Source organism: Columba livia, chromosome 3, assembly GCF_036013475.1.
Source record: "Columba livia isolate bColLiv1 breed racing homer chromosome 3, bColLiv1.pat.W.v2, whole genome shotgun sequence".
NCBI classification, from domain to species: domain Eukaryota; kingdom Metazoa; phylum Chordata; class Aves; order Columbiformes; family Columbidae; genus Columba; species Columba livia.
Window position 1 is genome coordinate 19,891,499 of NC_088604.1, and position 22,180 is coordinate 19,913,678.

Consider the following 22,180-nt stretch of genomic DNA (forward strand, 5'->3'; position numbering starts at 1 on the left):
AATAACCTCAATGATGAAACAAGAATTCTCAGTAAATCTGTGGAAGATATTAAACTGAAGCGGTTGACCCAATACATACTAAATTTCAATTCAGAGAGATCTTAAGGTGCCTGAGGACTGAGCCAAAAGAAACCCCACGCAACAAACCCATAAGATGTTCAAAGTTCTGTTTTCAGAGTGGAATAATTTGATACAACTCTGAGCTGACTGGCTGAGTGGCCATGGGGTTAAGGCAGACACCCAGCTGAATTTGAAGTCCCAGTATTCTCTCATCACATATGAGGCAAACTATTATACATACTGGGCTAAGTTACATTCACTAATAGATCAAAGGAACTTATTATTCACTTCTATTATATGAGGCCACACCTGAGCTATTGTAACCAGCTCTTGGCCTTCCCATTCAAGGAGAAACTGGAGAGGATCTGGCAGAGGGCAATCAAGATGATCAGCAGCCTACAGCATATAGTTTGTGAGGAGAACATGAGGTACCTGTAGCCATAAGCTGCAGCTTGGGAGGTTCAAGCAGGGCATTATTAATATCTTTTTCAGCACTGGAATGCTGGAAAATTGTGGCCCAGCACTAAGATTACACAGAGGAGGTGTGGAATCTCCACGCATGGGGGTTTTCAGGACATGATAAACCCAATCTTATTTAGTCTTGGCAATAATCCTGCTCTGAGTAAAAACATCTGATCAAATAATCCAAAGGTCCTTCCAATGATCCTCTTGTTCTAATTTTCTGCTTCTTAAAGCAGTGGGGTTTTATACTGTTTCCATGAACATGAAGGAAATGTACTTTGATTTGTATCTATGCAGGCACTGTTTTCAGCTAGGATGATGGAAGTCTACATTTATTTTGAAGAAACAGGAAAAAATGGTGCAGAAGTCAGAGCTGATTTGTTATTTATCTAAGTAAGGTGTTGTCTGTTAATGACAACAAGAATCTGACACAAGAATTCGGGTAAGAAACTAGCTTTTTGTGTCTTTGCTTCTTGTAGTTAAGGGATCAGAATCACCTTGGCACGATAATCTAGTAACTTTAAGAGCTATGGATGTTCTCATCAGTAAGATCTCAGTAAGTAGAAGCTGTCAAATAGCAGACTGCAGAGAAGTGTTCTATATTACCAGCTACTACAAGAACACTTGGAGTTATAAATATCCATAAGCTTTAATGGAGAAGAGAACTGTGCCTGTCAGCAGAAAAAAAATACTATCAACCTGTGATGCCCTACACAAATAATGTCAAACTTGGGGCACAATGCAGATTAAGGTGCACTTTAAGCCATCTACTAAATGGAGTATTAACTGGAAACTGGATCTTGCCATCAGTGAAACATAATTTAATATTATCTGAAGGCCAGTTATTGGTTCACCTATCTCAGCTGCACTTGCAGCGAAGGCAAAAAAGTCCTTTTGACTGTAAGAAAGTACTATCTTTTCTATTCCTGGGCAAAACAGTGAGTTTCATTCCTGATTGTGTTCTGTGGCAGCATCTTGAAAGGAAGATATTTTTAGCCTGGAGCACAGGAATACTCCCTGCTTCCCTGAGTATAATGTCACTGTATCTCAACGGACCGTAAGCAATACTTTCATAACTTGCTATGTTATAGTAGAAAAGAACATGTTTAGTTTGACATGAGCATCTTATAGAAAATATCAATCTGGGATTGTCTGCTCCAGTAGACAATCTGGCCTTGCAATATTACTCTCTATTGTAATCTAATTTCTTCTATTAATTAGTCATTTGACTTTCAGCAAGATATGGGATCTTGCTTTACCTTACCGTTACCTTATGTTACGTTTACCCTATCTTAGTACTGTAAAAATTAGCCTAACAATAACTGCTTGCCTTTTACAAACCTTGGCAACTTTAGGAAGCAGAAGTGCTAAGTATTTTAATTGTGCAAGTAAAGAAAAAAGGGAATGTGAAGACAATCTTTGAAAATTCATTTTGAAAGGTTTCAATGACTGCTTATGGTAAAGTTTCTTTGATTGCACTCTTGGCTTGTATGTTCACCCGTTACTCAGACATCCAAAAACTCTCCAAAATTTGTGGCCTAAAAATGTGAATGAAAGAAGCAACTCAAGGGCACATGACTTAGCAGAGACAAGGACAGAGTTGAGAAACTGCAGAGAAAATTGGCAATAATGAGAGTGGAGTTATGCAGAGTTTGGAAGTCAGGAATGAGGATAATGAAGATAATGAGAGGTTAATGAATAGATCATGATAAAGGGTGTCCATAATGTAGATGATTACTAGACCAGCATTTTGGATGGAATTAATAAAGGAAAAGCAAGAGTGGCTAGTGATGAAGCACACAACTAAAGCAACTGAGAATCAAGTTTAGACAATTTTTTGCATGGCTACCAAAGAAAAACAGCTAATTTTAGATGAGGGGTTTAAAGGAATTAAAGGAATTAGAGACAGTTTTGCAAAGAAAAATATGTGGGGAAAGAAAAAGAGAGAGCATCTGCCTTGTGTAAGCTTACTAAAATCAAAGAAGAAAAATAAACGGAGTTTTGGAGAGCTTGTAAAATCAGATTATAGATCAAGTAGCCAGGTGGAAGGTTTTATTGTCACTAGGATCTTATTGTCTTACCAAGTATGTACTGCCTGTTGATTGCATTCTGAAGGAATTTCTTGCTTACACAACTAAACCTGGTTCATAATTTGAAGAATGCTTACACAAATGTTAGAGATGTTGTTCCAGCCCAATGCCTACAGATTATCTTCCCAGTTATTCCACCAAACTCTTACCCTGATTATATAGTATATAGTATATATGATATATAAATATGTATATGAGATATATGTTAAACATTCTGCAGTCAATACATATAATTTATAGTAGTTTATATATATACTAAATTATACACACACACGCATTGTCACCATTTAATTGCAGGGCAACAATAAACTGTGACAGATGCTCTGTTAACCTCCTCCCCAGCTCGCCCCACCAAGAAAAGGCAACAGGAAGAAAAGAAAGAGGGACTTGCAAGTTGGAAAAAAAGTTAAGAATACTTTACTAGTGCTACTAATAAAATAGAGAAAATAATACAAAATACAGAAAACCAATCTTGAATTTTCCCGGCTCCGAACTGCTCCAGCACCTGCAGGGCAGGCACCCAGGAGTCCTGGGCTGGACTCTACAGCAAACCGGAACTGAATTCAGGATTCACTGGAGCCAGGCCTCGGTTCACAGGGATGACAGGCAGGGTCCTCTTCACATGCCGGCCATAGTTGAAGAGAGCAAGACTCTCGTGAACTCCCATTTTTATATGATGTATGACGTGGATGGGATGGAATACTTAGTTGGTTAATTTTAGTCACCTATTCAGTTCGCCCCTCCTTGCAAACATGCCCCTTTCACTTATGAGAGGTGTGTTTTTATCAGCGACCTTACATTCCATTGCTTCTGTTTACAAAAACATGTAGCCAACTTCAGAAAAGTGCGGTTACTCAGAAGAACCTAGCTGAAAGGAAAATTCACTAAAAGAGAACTGGTTTTGTTTTTAACCAAACCAGGACACACACACATATGTATATAAAATTATATTAAAAATTATCATTTAGATAATTCTCAGAAAGTGGTACTTTGATAGTTTAATGAGAATCCTTTTAAGGAACACATGTTCTATAACTGCAATCACAGCTCTAGGCACTCCATATAAAAACAATCCACTTCAACATCCCCAACGAGTGAGAAAAGTCTCAAAGAAATAAATTATTCAGATCACATGCTAAACTTCTTTTGGGAATTGTGAGACAAGTCAAGACAAGGTAACCTAGAGTGGTGGTCAAACCACGGGTAAACCGATCCAGGCATGAGAGATTATAGCTCTTCTTGAAATGTGAGAATTCAGAAAATAAGAATCAGCAATGTGACTTTCAATAACTTAGTACAAGCATGTCCAAAAAAACGATACCAAACAGGCGACTAGAAGGTCTGCTTGCAGGGAGAAATTAAGAGCAGCAGGAAGGTAGCACCATGTTTTCTTTTGTATCATTACTGTGGTTCCTGATAATCTCCATAAGTACACTTGAAGTTCTCTTTTTCTTTCTGTTTCATCTGATGAGAAATTTGATGTGATCCCTCCAGTTTCAGGAGAGACCAGGCAAGAATTCATCTGCTGAGACAAAAATTTATTTAACAAAATATGCATGAGATCTTGGCAGCTAGTACCATAATTATTTAAGTGATTATCCTATCAATCAGCAGTTCTGTTGTGCAGTTGGCCTCTCTGTCATTGGGGGATCAAGGGTTGTGGTATTCCTTTCCTGTAGGCTCATTTTTACTGCAATTTAAAATAATTCATAGATTTTTTCTTATATTCATAACCCCTAATGAACTGAGAGATATGCACTGATTTCTTAAGCTATCTAACTGCTAAATTTATTTGTTAATTTTGATAGATAAATGTATGATTACGGATAATCTATAGCAATCTAACTATTAAACTAAAACAATTAAAAAAAGGAAATACTGTTACTCTATTCCTTATCTTACACACAAATGGACAAAAGTAACATTTATAGCACTTTTTCATTCTAGAGATGACAGAATCAGAGAATGGTTGGGGTTGGAAGGTTCCTCTGGAGATCATCTAGTCCAACCCACCTGCTAAAGCATGTTCATCCAGAGCAGATTACACAGGAATGTGTCCGGACGGGTTTTGAATGTCTCCAGAGAAGGAGACTCCACAACCTGTCTGGGCAGCCTGTTCCAGTGCTCCATGACCCTCAAAGTAAAGAAGTTTCTCCTCGTATTCAGATGGAACTTCCCATGCTTCAGTCTGTGCTCATTGCCTCTCATCCTATTGTTGGGCACCACTGAAAGGAGTCTGGTCCCATCCTCTTGACACCCACCCTTGAGGTATTTATAAACATTGATGAGATCCCCTCTCAGTCTTCTCCTCTTCAGGCTGAACAGAGCCAGCTCTCTCAGTCTGTCCTCATAAAAAAGGTGCTACAAACCCCTAATCATCTTCATAGTTCTCTGCTGGACTCCCTCCAGTAATTCCTTGTTCTTCTTAAACTGGGGAACCCGGAACTGGACGTGGTACTCCAGATGTGGTCTCACCAGGGCAGAGTGGAGTGGAAGGAGAACCTCCCTTGACCTGCTGGACAGACTCTTCTTAATGCACCCCAGGATACTGTTGACCTTCTTGGCCACAAGAGCACATTGTTGACTCATGGTCAAGCTCTTGTCAACCAGAACTCCCAAGTCCTTCTCTGAAGTGCTGCTTTCCACTAGGTCTGCTTCTAACTTGCACTGATGCCCGGGGTTATTCCTCCCCAGGTGCAGGACCGTATGCTTGCCCTTGTTAAACTTCATGAGGTTCTTTGCCCAGTCCTCCAGCCTGTCCAGGTCTCACTGGATGGCAGCACAGCCTTCTGGTGTGTCAGCCCTTCCTCCCAGTTTGGTATCATCAGCAAACTTGCTGAGGGTGCACTCAGTCTCTTCATCCATGTCACTGATGAACAAGTTGAACAGGACTGGACCTGACACTGACCCCTGCAGAACCCCACTAACTACAGGCCTGGGGAAAGGGGAGGTGCTGGTTTTGTTTGTTTGTTTGTTTTCTTTTCTGCTAGGCATATGAACATCTAACTACCCTCTAAAACTTGTTCAACTATAACCTTCAACATCATTCTGTCACACTGATGAAAATTAAAGCCTTGTTACGAACAGCATGAGAGAGTATCTTGTTTTATCAGTATGAATTTGCTGCCTTTTGAATTCATGAAATATTTCTGTTCTTGTGATAAGAAACCATGGGCTTCACAGATATTGGGCAGAATCCCTGCATTTGGAGCTGATTTAGACATTAATGGTAGTAAAAAAAAAAAAAAGTTAAAGACTTTTCTACAGTTATCTATTTTCTCATTTAACTCCAGTAACAAAGAGGAAAAGCATACAAATTATACCGTACCACAACAGAATGATCAGTGACAAACGTCTGTCAGTAAGATTGCCACTGCAGATAGAATATGTAAACATATGTTTCAAAACAAATTTTTCCTTATGCATTCTGTCTTGTCACAAAGATACCAAACTGGATAGACTAACATTGCAAATAAGATGAGCATATTTAATAAAATGAGAGTGATGGAATTATAAAATTTTATTATCTTGGTTTTTAACACTTTCTTAGTTTAATTTTTCTGTAGAAAAAGATTAAGCATAGTTAATCAAGGTTTGTCACTGGATTCCAGTGGTGACTTTGTACGCTGCAAAATAAAAAGCACAAAAGCAGCACAAAATAAAGGAACATATGGAATTGTTTGTAGTTCCTTACAGACTTCAAGCAAAGAACAGAATTTATAGACTTTTAATACAGGCAAACTTAAAATCACACTGTTTTGTCTTTTCATCTGTTCCCAAAAACAAATAAAAACATGGCTGTGCACATGGTGTGGCGAGTTCTTCAGCAGGGAAGGGCTTCATACCAAGGGAATCAATACCATGGCATTACTTGGAAGATACTATATTTTCCTGTTTTCTAATATATTTAATCCATTTAAATACTGTAGAACTAATTCAAGTTCATAATTTCCTTCATGTTCGATTACTGGAGCATGCCTATTAGTTAGCATGTTGCCTTTGCAAAGGTGTCCCTGCACAATGAATAAACCTCACTGCAATTAGACAGTCATAAATTTGAGTCCAGAAGAAAGTTACTGATGGAAATTCAACTTTTCTTTTACACCAAAGATTTAGTGTGTTTATTAATTACCTGAAAATCAATTATATGCTATAGATGTGGGAACTCACAAGGCTGTGTCTATAGAAAGACTTTAGATAAAGCTTTCCTTTAGTAGTAGTATAGGTATCTTGGTTGAGCTAATTTTCTACACTTCCTCAGCAAGCAATGGAGATGTCTAAGATGGGACAAATTGGTCTTTAGAGGTGCCTAAGAAAGGAGTTTGAGAAAGGGGATATACCCTCTGGAAGTATTGACTTATGTTTACTGATAAAAGAGGGAATCTACTCTAGACTAGACTATCGGCAACACTTTAAAAAAAAAATTTTAAAAAAAATTTTGGGTCTGAAGCCAACCTTAGTTTATTGACTGAAAAGACTTATTTGCAGAATGCTAAACAGAACTCAGGAGTCCTTATGCACTGAATGGTAGACACCTTCTAGGAAAATCGTATTTTATACTTTCCAGTGAAGATTCTTTAATTATAAAATATGTTAGATCTTTTATATTTTATGCAATGCTCTTCCTCTCTCTTTCTGGGAGATTCAATTTTTTCTTATTCTCTAAATTGATATTTTATCCACAGTATTTCAGTAATATATGTTTCCTGCAACAGATAGTAGAAATGGAAAATATGAGATTTTCTGGCTAGTCTCATCTAATCTGTTTCTTTAAAATGTTTTCTTTGAATCTGATATTTCACTTTGTCTTAACCTACTTTTCTGATTTAGATTTGAGTTAATACAATACTCTTAATCTTAATGTCTCTGGATAGTTTAACTGAAGTTAGCTGGAGTGCTCACATTCCTGCTAAGTTCATACTTAGATCTTCACAGGCTGGCATTTTAATCACCATTCTTTGTGTAACTGTGTTTGTCCTTACTGTGAATTTCCTGACTTTTTTCTGGTATAAATTCCCTGACTGTAATCAAGGTGCAAGTTCATTGCTGTTAATTGAGGTCTGTCTGACTTATTCTGCTGTTCACAAAATCAGGACAAATAATATGTGAGTTCTGGAAGTTTCAGAGCATGGAGTGTTATACTAAACATCTGACTTCAATATGACAGGATTTATTTCATAATGCCTTAAATGTAGGTGATTATTTTTCATTATTAACAAGTTGAAAATTATTTTGTATTCAGACTTTTTAAAAAGTTGTCTTATGACTCCTCCTTTGGTGGCATTTTGTTTCAGTTAAATGTCTTTAAAGTTAAAATTAAATAAATCTGCATTAGAACAAAAGGGGGTTATCTACAGTACAGCAACAATAGACAAAGAGGGGTTTCTTTATGTCTGCTAAAAGGTGAAGGGCCCACTCTGCTTAACTGACCCAGAAAGAGCTTATGCATTTCCTTTCAATTTGATCTGGATGGTTATTTTCTTAGAAAAGTCTCTCTATTGTTAAGAGGGCAGAGGATTCCTATTGATTACAGTGTTATCTAATGGTGAGGAAGAAGCTTGCCTCCCTCCTGCTGACTTCAGCTGAGAAGTCGATCATGACCGATACAGATGAATCTTGAGGAAAACTATGGAGCATATTACCAATTGAGAGATGGAAACAGGAAGAAAGGGATTATGTCTTGCTCAGGGCCAGGAAGAAAGTAGTAGTGAATCTTTGTTTAGGAAGTGTCCAGTTTTATAATATTTCATTACTTGTCACAATCTGTTCAAATTCCAGATTTCAGATGTGATATGCTGGGTGTCAGTACATGCACTGCTCAGAGATGGAGCCAGCTGTTGTACAAAAAAACACTGCCACTATAAGTAAGCAATACATTTCAGTTGTACACAGACTTGCTGTATGACTTATGAACTTTAAGCCTGTCACTTACTCATATCTAAAGACTGGTCAATGAGCTTAATGACTGGTCAAAAATTAGACAAAACTGCTTAAGAAAAGGCAGGTCAAGCATGAACACAGCTGGATGAGTTTGAGTCACTGCCAGCTACCCTATATTTGTCATCAGGTTTTCTTGAGTACAATGGCAGGAATAACCAAAAGGAGAAATATAAGAGGTCGAAGAATTACTTGAGAGGTTAATTTAGTAGGCTCATTCTAGTTTTCAGGTTTTAATGAGTCTTGATTTGAATATTTTTCAAACATGTGAATGAGATGTAATTCCATTTGAAACACATTAAAGACTGTTACTCTTTGAATCAGGCTTTGAATAATAGAATCACAGGCCTGGAAGGGACCTCAAGAGGCCCTTTCTTCTATCTCCCAGCTCTAATGCAAACTCAACTATGCTTATATCATTCTGACTGACGTTTATGCTAAAAAACGTCCAGTGAGGGAGACTTTACAGTCTCCCGTGCCATTGTATTCCAGGGTGTCTCTATCCTTAGCACTGGAATTTGTTTCCTACTGCCTAACTTTGCTCTAATTTAAGTCCATTACTTTTCAGCCTAATCTACCAATGATACAGAGAACGAATTGCTCCTTTCCTCTTTGTGTCAGCTTTTCATATATTTGAAGTCTATTATCACACTTCATGTTTAATTATGTACTGAGAATCTTTCGGCTCCAGGAGAGACAACATAACTGACCAGCTGTAAAAGCAGAGAATTTGTACAAGAGAACAACAGCGTGATCTAAAAAACAAGAGTCTCTGTTAAGTGGTTACCCTTACTGATTAGTCAGTTCATTGATTAGATAACCTGTCTGTCAGTCTGTCCGTGGAAGATCCAGTGTCAGGAACACTTTTTTGTAGTTTTCTTCTTCCTGTAATATGAGTGAATCTGAATTCTTTAGTCAATGCTTCATTATTTATAATCCCTACCATTTGGGAAAGACACTGTGCTAGTTGAGAAACACTCCTCTGTTAGGCAATATTTGTCATCATACCTAAACATACAGCTATGTGTGACACTAATCTACTCACAGAACCCAAAAGAAAATTAAAGAAGAGTGTATATTCGTTTTTCCATTTTACATCCTACCTTACACCAATAGCCTCAACACTACTTTCTCAATTAATTTTACTGCAAATCTGTTAAATATCTGAGTCTCCTCTAGCTAAGTCAGGAGCTTATGATAGTTAGTCTAAGGTTTAGGCCTGTAATCCCCTTCTTACTAGCTTCATGACCTTCTTGCAAGCTGGTGCATAAGCTGGCACATTTCTGTATCTCTGATGTATTCATTTTCATAATAGAATAAAAAGAGTTTCTCACTGTCTTTTTAAAAACTGTTTCACAATGAAGTCCGAACAACACCTACTTGGCGTATTTTAGAGAATGCTTTTGCAGTTTTATCCTTTATCACATTTTACTGCTTGGCAAAACACTGTGGGCAAAGTATTTAGGACACTATTTTTCTCTTGGATATAGGTTTTCTACATTTTTTTTTTCCCCTTCATGGTAACAGTGCTGACTAACCTGCCTTTGGACAGTCTTGAAAGGATCTTGTTGCTTAATCTTGCAAGACCAAATGGACTTAGTGGTCTAGGTACCTTGTTCCTTTAGCCTTCAATAATTTATTACAAAATACATAAACAGCATGTCAGTTGTCATATAAATACTTCAACCTATCTGATGGTAGTAGGATCTTACCTTAAGTTTAATACTTGTGTGGCCATAGACATTATTTTAACAGAATTTTTACAAGCAAATGTGCTTTAAAAATTGCTTAAAGTTTTTTGAAACATTTGATTTTTCATGAATGATTCAGAGGAGAGATTTTACTTTTTTAATCAAACCTTGCAGAAGGATCTGCCAATTGCTAACCATCCAGTTTTACTTGTTTTAGATACCACTGCTTGTTTACTAGTAGGAACATTTAATCTGCAATATTTTCAGTCTCATTAATAACTGCAGTAGTACTTTAACTTATGGAGTCAGGTAGCTTTAGTCTTTCATGTAAAAGTCTTTTTGTTCTGATTCCTGCATGATAACCCATTTATGAAGTGAAACTTTAGCTTCACTTCTAAGTAAATAATGTGGTAGGACCTGTGATCGATGCAATGAGGGATGACAGGACAGCTCGAGTGACTGGAGCAGGAGGATAGATTGACATAAGATCTTCAAGACAGACACACAGAGAAGGCAAGGAGAGCTGCTGTCTATCTGAGGGATCAAGTCAAATGTATGGAGCTGTGTGAGAACTTGTGAGAATCAGCGGGGCCACTGAGGGTGACATTGTGGAGAGTTTGTTAATGACCACCTGACCAGTGCGAGGAAGTGGACAAACTCTTTTTGAAATATTCAAGGAAGTGTTTGGAAACTATGATGCTGGTTCTTATAAGAAATCACATATTTGTTGGAAGGGCACCATGGCTGAAAGTAAGCTATCCAAGACACTTCTAGATGGTATCTGGCATAAATTCTTGTGTCTATATCAGTCATTACCCGGACAATGCTGAATAGAATTAGCTAAACCGTTGCTGGGCTTCCAGTCTTGGCAGCTTAGCTTGATGGGCTGCTGCCTTCCTGTTGGACAGTTTCATTTCTTTTACAACCCATGTTTGCAACCACTGTAGCATCGCTTATCACATGTATCCTGAGTCAGTAGAGATATTGTTCTTTTAGAACTATATGCATTCCCGGTGTTTCTGTTGTTGGTGCAAAATGCAGCTAACATTCTCTGGTTGAGACTAAATCTGGCTAAGAATTTCCATATCTCATATAATGTGGGTTGTGGGCAACACCGATATTCTTATCACTGGATCTATTTAAACGTAATGACTGAATCCTGGCTTCTTGTGTGATGAGTTTTAAAGTTGTGGTGTGTTTTGTTTGATTGTTTGTTTGCTTGTTTTCTTTCCCCTTTTTGAACACAAGTTTTATCTCTGACATGGAAACAGGAAATGTGCATAGTTTCATTCAACACCATAAACTGCAGAGAAAGGCCTTTGTTCTGTCTCTGTGACTACCCTTCTGTACATCAACATGAATATTCACCTAGTCAACTGAGCATTAGCTGCCTGCTTGTGATTTCTCTGGAGATTAAGCATTTTGTTGTGGTATGACAAGTCTGTAGAAAAACTCCGTTGATCCCACTGAGATATTTTGGTGCTCTAAGGCACAAAGGGAAGCAAACATTTGTCTCTCATATGGTCTGTACCTTCTTTTTAATGTTGCTAACAAATACATGAGACATATGCCACTTGTCTAAGTTTTCCTTCTATCTCCTGGCTCAACACGGCACTCATTCAGTGTTCCCTAACTCTAACTCAGAACCTCTTCTTGGCTTTATATGTCACTAAATAAAACAGGGTTAAGGGCTGTTTTCTGGCCCTGAGGCTAAATGGCACAGGGTGGCTGCAGACACACTACATAACACTTGGCCTTGAGTGTCCCCTCAAGGGGACAAAGTGTCTGAAATTACATGAGAGTCATATTACAGAGTTTTTGCAGGCTGGCTTTTCTAGTATGAAATGGAGAGAATGTGCAGCATGCTCTGGTGTGTGACATGGGGGGAATGTTAGAGTGTGTCAGGCTGCAAAACCTTCAGAGATGGTGATGCTGAGTATTGGGAATGATTCCTGGCAAATGCTATCCCCGTGCCTGGGCATTGTCGTGCAGGATGCTAGTTAACACCTGCCAAACTGAGCAGAATTAAGTCTCTTAGTAGTCAAGCAGTGCAGAAAACCAGTGGTCCAGTGCTGGAGTTCAAACCCTGTTTACTTTGCATTGTAGCTATATAGGCTTAATGCAGACACAAGCACAAATACAGCATGTCTGTATTTGTACAGCTATGTGCATGATGAAGTGTTCTGTATAGCCTCTGCCCCATCTCATTGCTTTCTATGTTGTGTTCTTCTCAGGTAAGATGTTGCATACAGTCACCTCTTCAGCACAGCTTTCAGTTAGACACTCTCTGAATATTGTCCCAAAAAGATCTGAAAAGCTGTGATGTTTGCAGGCAGTGTAAACCTCAGAGGACCAGAGATAAAGAAAAATAACTCTACAGATTCTGTTTTCTAGATAAAAAAATACATCTAACCATGATGACATATATGTTGACTTAAGAAACATTGAGATTTAGTTTCACGTGTAAACAGTGTGCATAAATTTACCTGTTGTATGAGTACTTTGCAGAAAGGACTTAATGTGAATAGTTTGAGTACTACAGATTTCATCAGCACTGCAGAAAGTTACATCCTATGCTAAAAGTAGACCACAGAGCTATGAACAACTTCTGTAGGGTGTCAAGCTTTAAACTCATTCTGTGGAAGTCTTTCTGTTGATCAGCTCTAAGCTTCTTTAAAGAACAACAAACAATTGTATAGTAGCAAGGGAGCTGACTGAGTTCCCTGAGGCCATGGGACTTTGCTGATGTTCCTTCAGTCTGAGTAAACATAGAATTCCTAGTACACTAGAACTAATACAGTTAGCGTTACAGATTAAATAGCTGTCAGCATGTCAACTTAATATGCTGTTGGGACAGGAATCTTCTATGTCAGCCTGTTTGCAGAGTCCATCAGCCAAAACTATCAATGGATCAGCTGTAGAAGCTAGAAGACAAAGGCTCTGGTAATCAGGAGGAGCAAAAGTAAGCATTACACCGAAAATACTGGATATGAGTAGAGCTCAAGAACGATGCAATAAGAGTGGTTCTGAGCGGACATGCTAACATTTGAGGAAAAACAGAGGAAGTATTTCAGGATTGAGTGAATAGTGGAAGTAAGTCTCCTTGATTACGTTTCTCTAAATAGAAGAGTAAGCATGTCTAGGACCTCCTGCTGCTGAAAACCAACTATTCTGGAGTTCATTGAGCCATGAGAAGTTCTAAGGCAAATCCTGAGCAACAAGGCTAGATACGTTCTTTATGGGATGAGGGAAAACAAGGCAGAAGGAGGAAACACAACTGATTGTCATCAAGAGCGTGTATTTGAATCAGAAGAATTAGATACAGGCTCTTCCCTGCCCTGTCCTGCTGTGTAACGTTTTACTCCTTAGTGCAACTGCTTCCATTCCCAACTCTTTAATCAAGGTTTTAGATTTTCACATTGTCGATTCCTCTGCAGAGAGAAACTGTTACTAATATCAAACCCAGACACTGACATGGGTCAACCCTTTTAGGGATTCCTTGAAATCAAATAATTCAACTTTGTGCATTCATATTTGGGAAACAGGGAGGCTAAGAGGCAAAAGGCCAAAAGGAAGTCTATTTTAATTTTATGTTCCTACTACTAAATGGGAAGACAGATATGGCCAAAAAATATTCAAATTTTGATAGAAATTTTCCACAGGCCTAGGGAAAATTTCTGAGCTTTTGAGTTTCTCTGGCACTGATGCTTCACTCATCATTGATTGTAATATATGCCACTAGTCAGGGAGGTAAGAAGCAGGCAACTGAGAGCTTAAAACAAAGGGAAGTAGTGCTGTTAAGTTCATCATTCCCACCTGTAATTTTCCTTTGATTTCATTTAATTTGATAAACCTGGCAAGTTGCTGCCAGGTGGATCTCCTACACAAATCTGCCTTGAGATTTCATGATCCTTTTTATTTCTAGCATCATCATTCAGTCATCTCTATTTTCTCTAGCTAATTAGCCTGCTGTTGACGAGGTGCACATTTCTTAACATATGGTACAGTTGCATTGCATGTGTGCTGTATTTTCATTTTCTAGTTTGAATCTTATATTTCTGATACAGTATGTCAGAAATATCAGATACCCATCTTACAGAACAACACTAACAGCTTCACATTGAAATGTGCCCTAATTATACTTCCGAATTCCTTACATCCCCATGTTTTCAATTAAGACATCACAGCCATTACAGTACTGTGACAACAGATTGTGATTTAAAGACGCTAGTATTTGGAGGTCAGAATTTAGCAGGAGATAAAAGTCACAGGAATTGTTTAAAATAATTAAGATTTTTTTAAAAATGTACCTTTCCAATTCAGTGGAGCAAAGTTAAACCCCATATGAAAATCCTCCATATGGCATGATACTGTCTCTTTGAGACACGGGCATTGCATGCAGCTATTATAAATCTTCTCGCTGTGTAAGACTGCAGAGGGAGGACCTGACTGGCAGCACAAAGGAAGGAGCTGGTGTCTCTGCCTGTCTGGGAGAGACAGGGGGAGAGGAGCGGGTGGAGGGGGCGAGACGCGCACACACAAACGCACAGCTGAATGCAGAAAGATTCACTCCTTCTGCACAGCCCACAGACCATCTATGCTTAAATGATTCTGGTCCACCATTTGCGTGATGTATTAGCCTTTCAAGCTGTCTTTTGGTATCAACTGAGAGACTGTAGCTCTCGCTTTTAGCTGAGCTCATCTGCAATTGGTTTTACTGTTGTTTATCTCCAGCAGGTCTCCATTTCTAGCTAATAGTAACCTCACTGCAAGGAAAACAGTACAGTCGAGCCTTGCACATGCTGGAAATACACCAGGACACAGCAAGGGCTGAATTAAACAGCTTTAGTTACATAAAATTAAATTCCTGTGTGGTTTATTCTACTAGCAAAAATGCTTTTTTTTTTCCCTTAAAAAACACACACACACACAAACAAACAAATAAACAAAACCACCATGGTTCAGCTTGTTCAGCTTTACACAATATTTAAGCTAAACTGAAAAAAAAAAAAAAGACAAGTATTAATTCTGAAATAACAGTGTTCGCATGGGTTGCTACACTAGCATAACTGTATCAGCTCCACTGTGCTGGCATAACTGATGAAGTCTGCTATGGTGACTGGCTCTTAGGCTCCTTGAGTTGCGGAGAGGTGCAGAAGTAACCTTAAATTCTCTGGAAAGGAAATCCCTCAGATGCTCTCTACCTCCCTCATCCTCCCTCAAAAAAACCTTCAACTCCCTCCGCAGGATTAGCTCTTTTTCTGTACCTACCCCCTCCACGCCGCGTCTAGCCTGAGTCGCTGTCAGTCATCTGGTTACTCCCCAGCTCCTGCAGGCATCCATCCCTCCAGCCAACGCACATCTCCACCACACACAGCCCTGCAAGCTCCTGCCTGAATCCCGAACTGACAGCTGGGAGACAGGTAGTATGAGGATCATCTCCAAGAGATGTACGAGCACTCGACAGAAGCAGAGCAGTAACATGCTATTTCCCTAACAAAGGAAAATAACATAATGTTTTTCTCCTTTTTGTATAGCTAGTTTTTTAATCATACAATGAACACAACAGAATTATAAGATTTCAGGTAGTTTTGTGACAGCAAGAGTAACCACAAAATACACAAATGTCTGTGAAATGTATAGTTATCTGCTAACATGTGCATCAGCCATGAATGCTTCAGTCTTATGGCAAAGGTACAGTGTCAGAGCAGAATTTTATTTAACATAAAGACTACACTGCATAGTGAAGGTAAGAATAACACCAGATTGGCTGGGAACATTTTCCAGCTTGTGGGTAGAGCACTGGGCACCTAAAGTGCTGGGCTATATTGCAGTCATAGTGAGAGGCCACAACCGCTATTGACTTAATGCTCGGCTCATTTAAAATGCAAGCTTTATTTAGATACTTAATATTGATTTAGGCGCCTGACTGTAAACACCTGATTAAAAATATTGGCCTATCTTTACAAGTAAAGGTCAAAAGAAACATACACTACTGAGCACTGGAAAGAAAAAGAAGAGTGAGACAAAGAATTAAGAAAAAAGGAATTCCAAGGATTTGTGGAGGACAAAGGACAGAAAGAAGGCAATTTGATGATGTTTATTATTTTTATTATTGCTTAATGTCCATTAAAATGATTGAGTTCATATAGCTTTTATACAGCTATTTCTACTCTCCCTCTTGTTTTTATTATACTTTACTGTTCTTTGTGCCTTTTCAGCCTGAGAGCGGAAAATACTGTATAGAAATCCTGAAAGAGCCTGTTCACATGAAACTTTCATCCAAATTTTAGTAAATACCAAAGGGTAAACCTTTAATTGGACAAGGAAGAAACTTATGGATACCTAGCTAAAGCTGTACATTTTCAGATGTTCACCTATTGTAATGATGTCTTGCTGCCACACTTTCTACTTTTTAGCCATCCACTGTGAAAATAATAAAATAGACCCACCAGCAACTGCCAAAAGAACAAATGTTTTTATTTATTATTCACCTGGACGTAGGATTTCAGTCAGGCCTCTGAAGCATGTACATGTAAATGTTGCCTGTGCAGTGGTTATTCAAGCTGCCCTTGAATTCCATCCATCCATTTAGTCATCCCTGACAAGTCAGTCTCTGTTACTCGTATCTACTAATATCTGTTGTAATGGTGAAAGTAACAGGTTGATTGAAAACAAATGCTGGCAGTCACACCAAGGAATGCTGAGATTTTACTAATCTGAAAAATATTTACCTGTGGGGAGCTTTGTTCCTCCTTCCCATGGGTCCCTGCTAGAAACAACCAAATAATTATAATAAGGAGGCAACTCAATAAACACAGTGGGAAATATTGTGGATGTTCTTGTATAAATGCATTATGGATATTTTTCAACTTTTTTTTAATACGAATTGACTGAAACTTTTCATGGTTTTTTTGTGTTTGTTTGTTTGTTTTGTATTATTATTTCACTTTGTATTACAAAATATTCAAAAAAAAAAAGAGACCAAAAAAACCCCAATAAAACAATAAAACACCCCTCCCGAATCTTACAAGCCAAATGGTATATGACTAGCATTTGTGAAGTGCTTTGAGCTACAGAGATAACAAAACTCAGATAAACTTTCATATCTGATTCCGGACATATGGACATTTTCAGGGTAGATTTATCTCCCTACACTAGGGACAGTTTGCTCTAAACAAAGGCCAGATTCAGATTTATGTGGCTTCTAGGAACAGTGAAGGCCACAGTTCCTATGGTGGGACTATAGCTGTGCTCATGTGGATTAGGGGCAAACACAGACCCTAGAAGAGCCTGTTGGGTCAGGTATAATATTGTGTAAACACATGGTATTTGTATAACATTCCAGTAGTATTTGTTCACAATTCTGACTTCAAATGGAAGCGGTTGGTGAAATTTTCCCCAAAGTAATACATCTTGACTTTGACTGAAAGCCATTTTCCTAGCACTACATGTTTGCACAGCTATTTGTCTTGCTCTCAAAAGAGCACTGTGCCTATGGTGCAACAAATGTTACCAGAAAAAGTGTGTTTTCTGTTATCTATTCAGTGAAATGGCATATGTGTCAGATGTGCAGAGGAGGCAGGGCTTGGACATAAAGGATTTTGCACCCTTAAGCTCATCATAGTGAACAAAACAGAATATAGGTACTCTTCCATCCTGACTATACATTTGGTTGACAGCTTCTCTTCCGTCTCACAGCAGCATGCCTGTCACAGACATAAGCAGTCTCAGCTAAGTCAGTCAAAACAGAAAGCTGCTTGCTATCTAAATAAACTAGACCTTCAACAATGCTCTGGTGAAAAAAAAAAAAAAAGCAATACACTTAGATACAAATGTAATTCTCCCAGGATTAGGTTTATTTACATAAAGGTGAATTTTAATCCAATGGCCAATTCCCTCAGAACTCTTTGTCATAGCCTCTAGCTTCTACTTGGAAATGTTTCCACTAGAAAAGTAGGTTACAGGGAAAAAAAGGGAGCCATGTTAATTGTCAGACTTTTGAAATCGGTGTCAACAGGAACAAGTTGATTTTACTATCAAGATGAGAGCTGATTGCAATTAACCCTGTAGCTTCCATAGTATTTGATCTCAACTGGCTGTCTCATGCTAGGTGTGCATCTCCTCCCTCTGTACTGATTACCCAGTCATGATTAACACTGTGCTAGCTGAAATGAGGACTCACAAACCTATTCTAATATGACATAATATTAATACTCTAGTAAATCAAGGCACTGGAAACCCGGTCTGGCCTGTCACATGTTCGGAGGGAAATCTATGTGCTCAAAACAGTAGTATGAAGTGTAGAAGCAGCTCTGAAATGAGGTTCAAGGTTGAGCGTGATATCTTGTCACTTTGTGTCATTAAAGTTAGCACTTCAGGAGCCAGGTCTGTAGTGAATCAGAGACAAACTACTTTAGAATGTAATTAACTCTTCTTTTATCTTCTACATGAAGGCATTCAAAAGACCTATGCATGCTCTGTGGTATCCTAACTACCCTTGTGATGGTAGCTCAGAACCAATATCAGGAAAGAAGACACTTCCTTTTGTAGAAAGGTTCTTCTTTCATGAAATTGTTTTTGTGATGGGCATGATCCCTTATACTGATTGTATTGGTGAGGCAATAAGATGTCAGCAAAGCAGTGAGTGACCTGTAGAGGTTGCTGAGATATCTAAAGTGATGGAATAGTTTCATGGTCTGCTTTGCTTAATGTACAAAGTGGCTGTGATTTGTCCGCAAAAACTCTTTAAAGCTTCCACAGAAAACATTCCTTGGCATAAGAACACGAGATTAAAAAGGCTGCAGAAGTAGAAAAGCAAAAAAATCCCTGTAATATTAACTAAGGAATCTTGATAAACTCCCATTCCCCATCCCTCTGCTACACAGGGTGGGGGGGTGGAGGAGTTGGCAATGAAGGAGTACAGTTGAGCATACGGGAAGAAAGAAGGTAGGAGGAAGGTCTTGTTTTAGTCTTTGTTTCTGATTATCCATGTCTATTTTAATTGCCAAGAAATTAAATTATTTTTCACAAAGTCAAGTCTCTTTTGCCCACGAAGGTAACTGGTGAGTGATGTCCCTGTCTCCATCTCAGCCTATAAGCCCTTCCCTTTTATTTTCTTCCGCTGTCCTGTTGAGGAAGAGGAATGAAAGAGCAGTTGGGTGGACGCCTGACAGCCAGCTGCCAAAGCCACCACAAGTATGCTAATAGGTAAGGTGGAATATTAAACTACATTAAGATATAATTGTAAATCACTTGCTTTTAGTGAGCAACACAGAGCTGAGAAATGCTGTGTGCAGATGTTTAGTATGATTCAGATAAGATTCCATAAAAATATTTGCTGATTTGAGCTTTCTAAACATGTTAAGACTTTGCAGTAAAAAAAAAAAAAAATAATAATAATAATAATTTTACTCTGTCTTGATCTCCTCTCCTTAGCATTCTCCAACACCATTATTCTTTGTAATGTACTGTCCAATTTGTGAGTTGGGGCTCCTGCAAGACATAGCCCACAGGAAACCATTGTAAAGAACCATAATAGAGGGAAGTACAATCAAAAGAAAGGAAGATTTTTGCAACTATAGCTATTCATAAAAAAAGAAGAAAGACTACTTTAGTTAACCAATAACAAAACATCAAGCGTCAATGCAATACATTTTTTTTTGTAAGAAGAGATCTGGCTAAATAATTCATCCAGTCATAGGAAACAGTGGAAATATCAGAGGAATCAGAAAAGCAAACATGGTATTGCTCTTCATTGAAATAAAAAGTGACTCAACTGTCATATTGCAAGACTAGTTTCCTAGTAAAATAAGAGGCTCTATGTATTGAATAAATAAATAAAATAAAAACTACAGGATTAAAAATTAAGAACAATTCATTGCAGAAAATCTGTTCCCACAAAATTCTAAATAAAGCAAATTCATGAAGAACCTGCACTTGCCTATTTGCAGGAAATATCTATCATTTATAAGTAAAAATAATATCATTTATTTATACCCAAATCTTGTTCCTCAGGTCTTGTCCACAGAATATTTCTGTTCATGACCTTATTTTCAGAGAGTCTCTAACACATCTCCTAGCCTGATTGGAGCAAATTGGATCCACCTGACACTGTCATTCAGGAATAATAATATTGTGCTTTCACAGAGAATTGAAGCTCCTGAGATCAGAATAATTCAGGGATTCAGGTTCTTGCAGTCAGTTGCTCCACTGTCCTGGTCATCTTATGGACAATGAAACTGTCATTATTTACACTAGCTGAGATTCTTTCCCTCTCATGTGGCATATCTGGCTTCTGGCTGCAGCTGTTCAACAGAATTGCCGAATCGGTAACGGTCAATGTAACATACATACCCTGCATACTGAAGATGTTCTGTTACATATACTTCACATATTACTGTATTATGGAGGAACCCTCATCATGAACTTAATTTTTGCAAAGTGCTGTACCAACTCAGAATTTAAGAACTTAAATTGTAATGCAAGATATAATGGCTAGATAGCAGAAAACACAAATGGAATGAGACAATGTTAGAGATATTGTCTTATTATTTCTTGCAATCTGAATTGAAATCATCTTGGAGAGGAACGCCCAAAAACTAACTATCCAAAGATCTTCTGTGAATATAAGGTAACAATAAGTAGGAATATGCTGACAAATTTTAGCACAAAACCACATTGATTTAGTGTAGCTAATGGCAATTTAGCGGTAAATGTGTACTTACTCAGAACCAAAATTTGAACTGCTTACTTTATGCTTAGAAAAAGAGTTCAGAACAATGGGAAAGGGAATGAAAAATGGAACCAAAAGAATGATCAGAAGTCTGATCCTTTACATTTAGTCTTAAAGAGCTCCACAGCCTACGAATAAATATTTTTCTGATTTTACTGTATACAAAGGGGGTTTATATCAAGCAGAGGAAATCATAAGAACCAATGGCTAAAAGCTGAGCAAGAGAAATCCAAATAAACTAAATTTCAAAAGGAACATGCTCAACTTTTGCAAAGATACTAAGGCAAATGTTGAATTCTCCATCTCTTCATGCCCCAAATCAATACAGACTTTAGAAGAAACACATCCAAATTTAGGAGCAAGCTAGTAGACTTCAGGTAGTGCAGCTGAGTAAAATGTCCTGTGTGGTACTGGAGATCAGGCTAGGTGATCCAATAGTCCCCTTTGGCCTTTGTATCTGAGAATCAGATCCACAAAAAATTGTCAGCAGGGTTAATTCCTGAGAGTAGTCCAATTATGACCAGAAGATTATTTTATGAAAGTGCTATTCATAATACCAGAACATAAATTTGAAGATATTACTAAAAGGAGATAAATTAGTAGCAAGACATGAGATCTAGGGAAGGAAAATATATAAAATAAAGAGCTTAGTTCAGCAAATCAAATTTAAGTAGATGAGAAGAGTCCAAAGTCATCTTCATGGAAGTGATATAAAAAAAAAAAAAATAGAAATTTCTTTTTGAACATGAAAGAGCTATATTTACTGTGCTTTTGCTAAAAGTCAGTATTCCTTTTGACGTTTATCACTAGTAAGGTTCACTAGTATATGTCACAAATGTAAACTTTTGAAAATAGGAAAGTGTATACTAAAATACAAATATTAGTTTCCAAGTGGATGTCTTTCTCAAATTGACCCACTGTAGCTACAAAACAATAATATTGAATGAAATATAAGGACAGCCATACATGATAAATTTGACACAATGATAACTGGGGTTTCAGACTCCATATGTAGTATCATATCCAGAAGCTGATACTCTCTATAAATGGTAAGTGGGATCACTGAGGTGAGTTCTGAGGCAGTGGGCACCAAGAAATGCCAGAAATCTATGAAGTATTTAGAGAACAATAGGTAAGGCAGTAGAGAAACTAAAGCGTAACACAATAAATATGAAACTAATTGGATCGTTGTGTCCTAAAAAAGC

At 37.9% G+C, this 22,180-nt stretch overlaps 1 long non-coding RNA gene across 2 annotated transcripts; it reads right to left on the reverse strand.

The window, feature by feature from the left end:
* Nucleotides 1-3,013: 3,013 nt before the first annotated feature.
* LOC135578979 (uncharacterized) lies at nt 3,014-15,664 on the reverse strand. 2 transcript variants are annotated; one of them, XR_010471136.1, is made up of 2 exons: nt 15,512-15,664; nt 3,014-4,134 (listed from the first exon to the last, which is right to left on the reverse strand). It is a non-coding gene; the product is annotated as an uncharacterized LOC135578979 (long non-coding RNA). The 2 variants fall into 2 exon arrangements; XR_010471135.1 differs by having other exon boundaries at nt 3,014-4,137.
* Between the last annotated feature and the right edge of the window lie 6,516 nt (nt 15,665-22,180).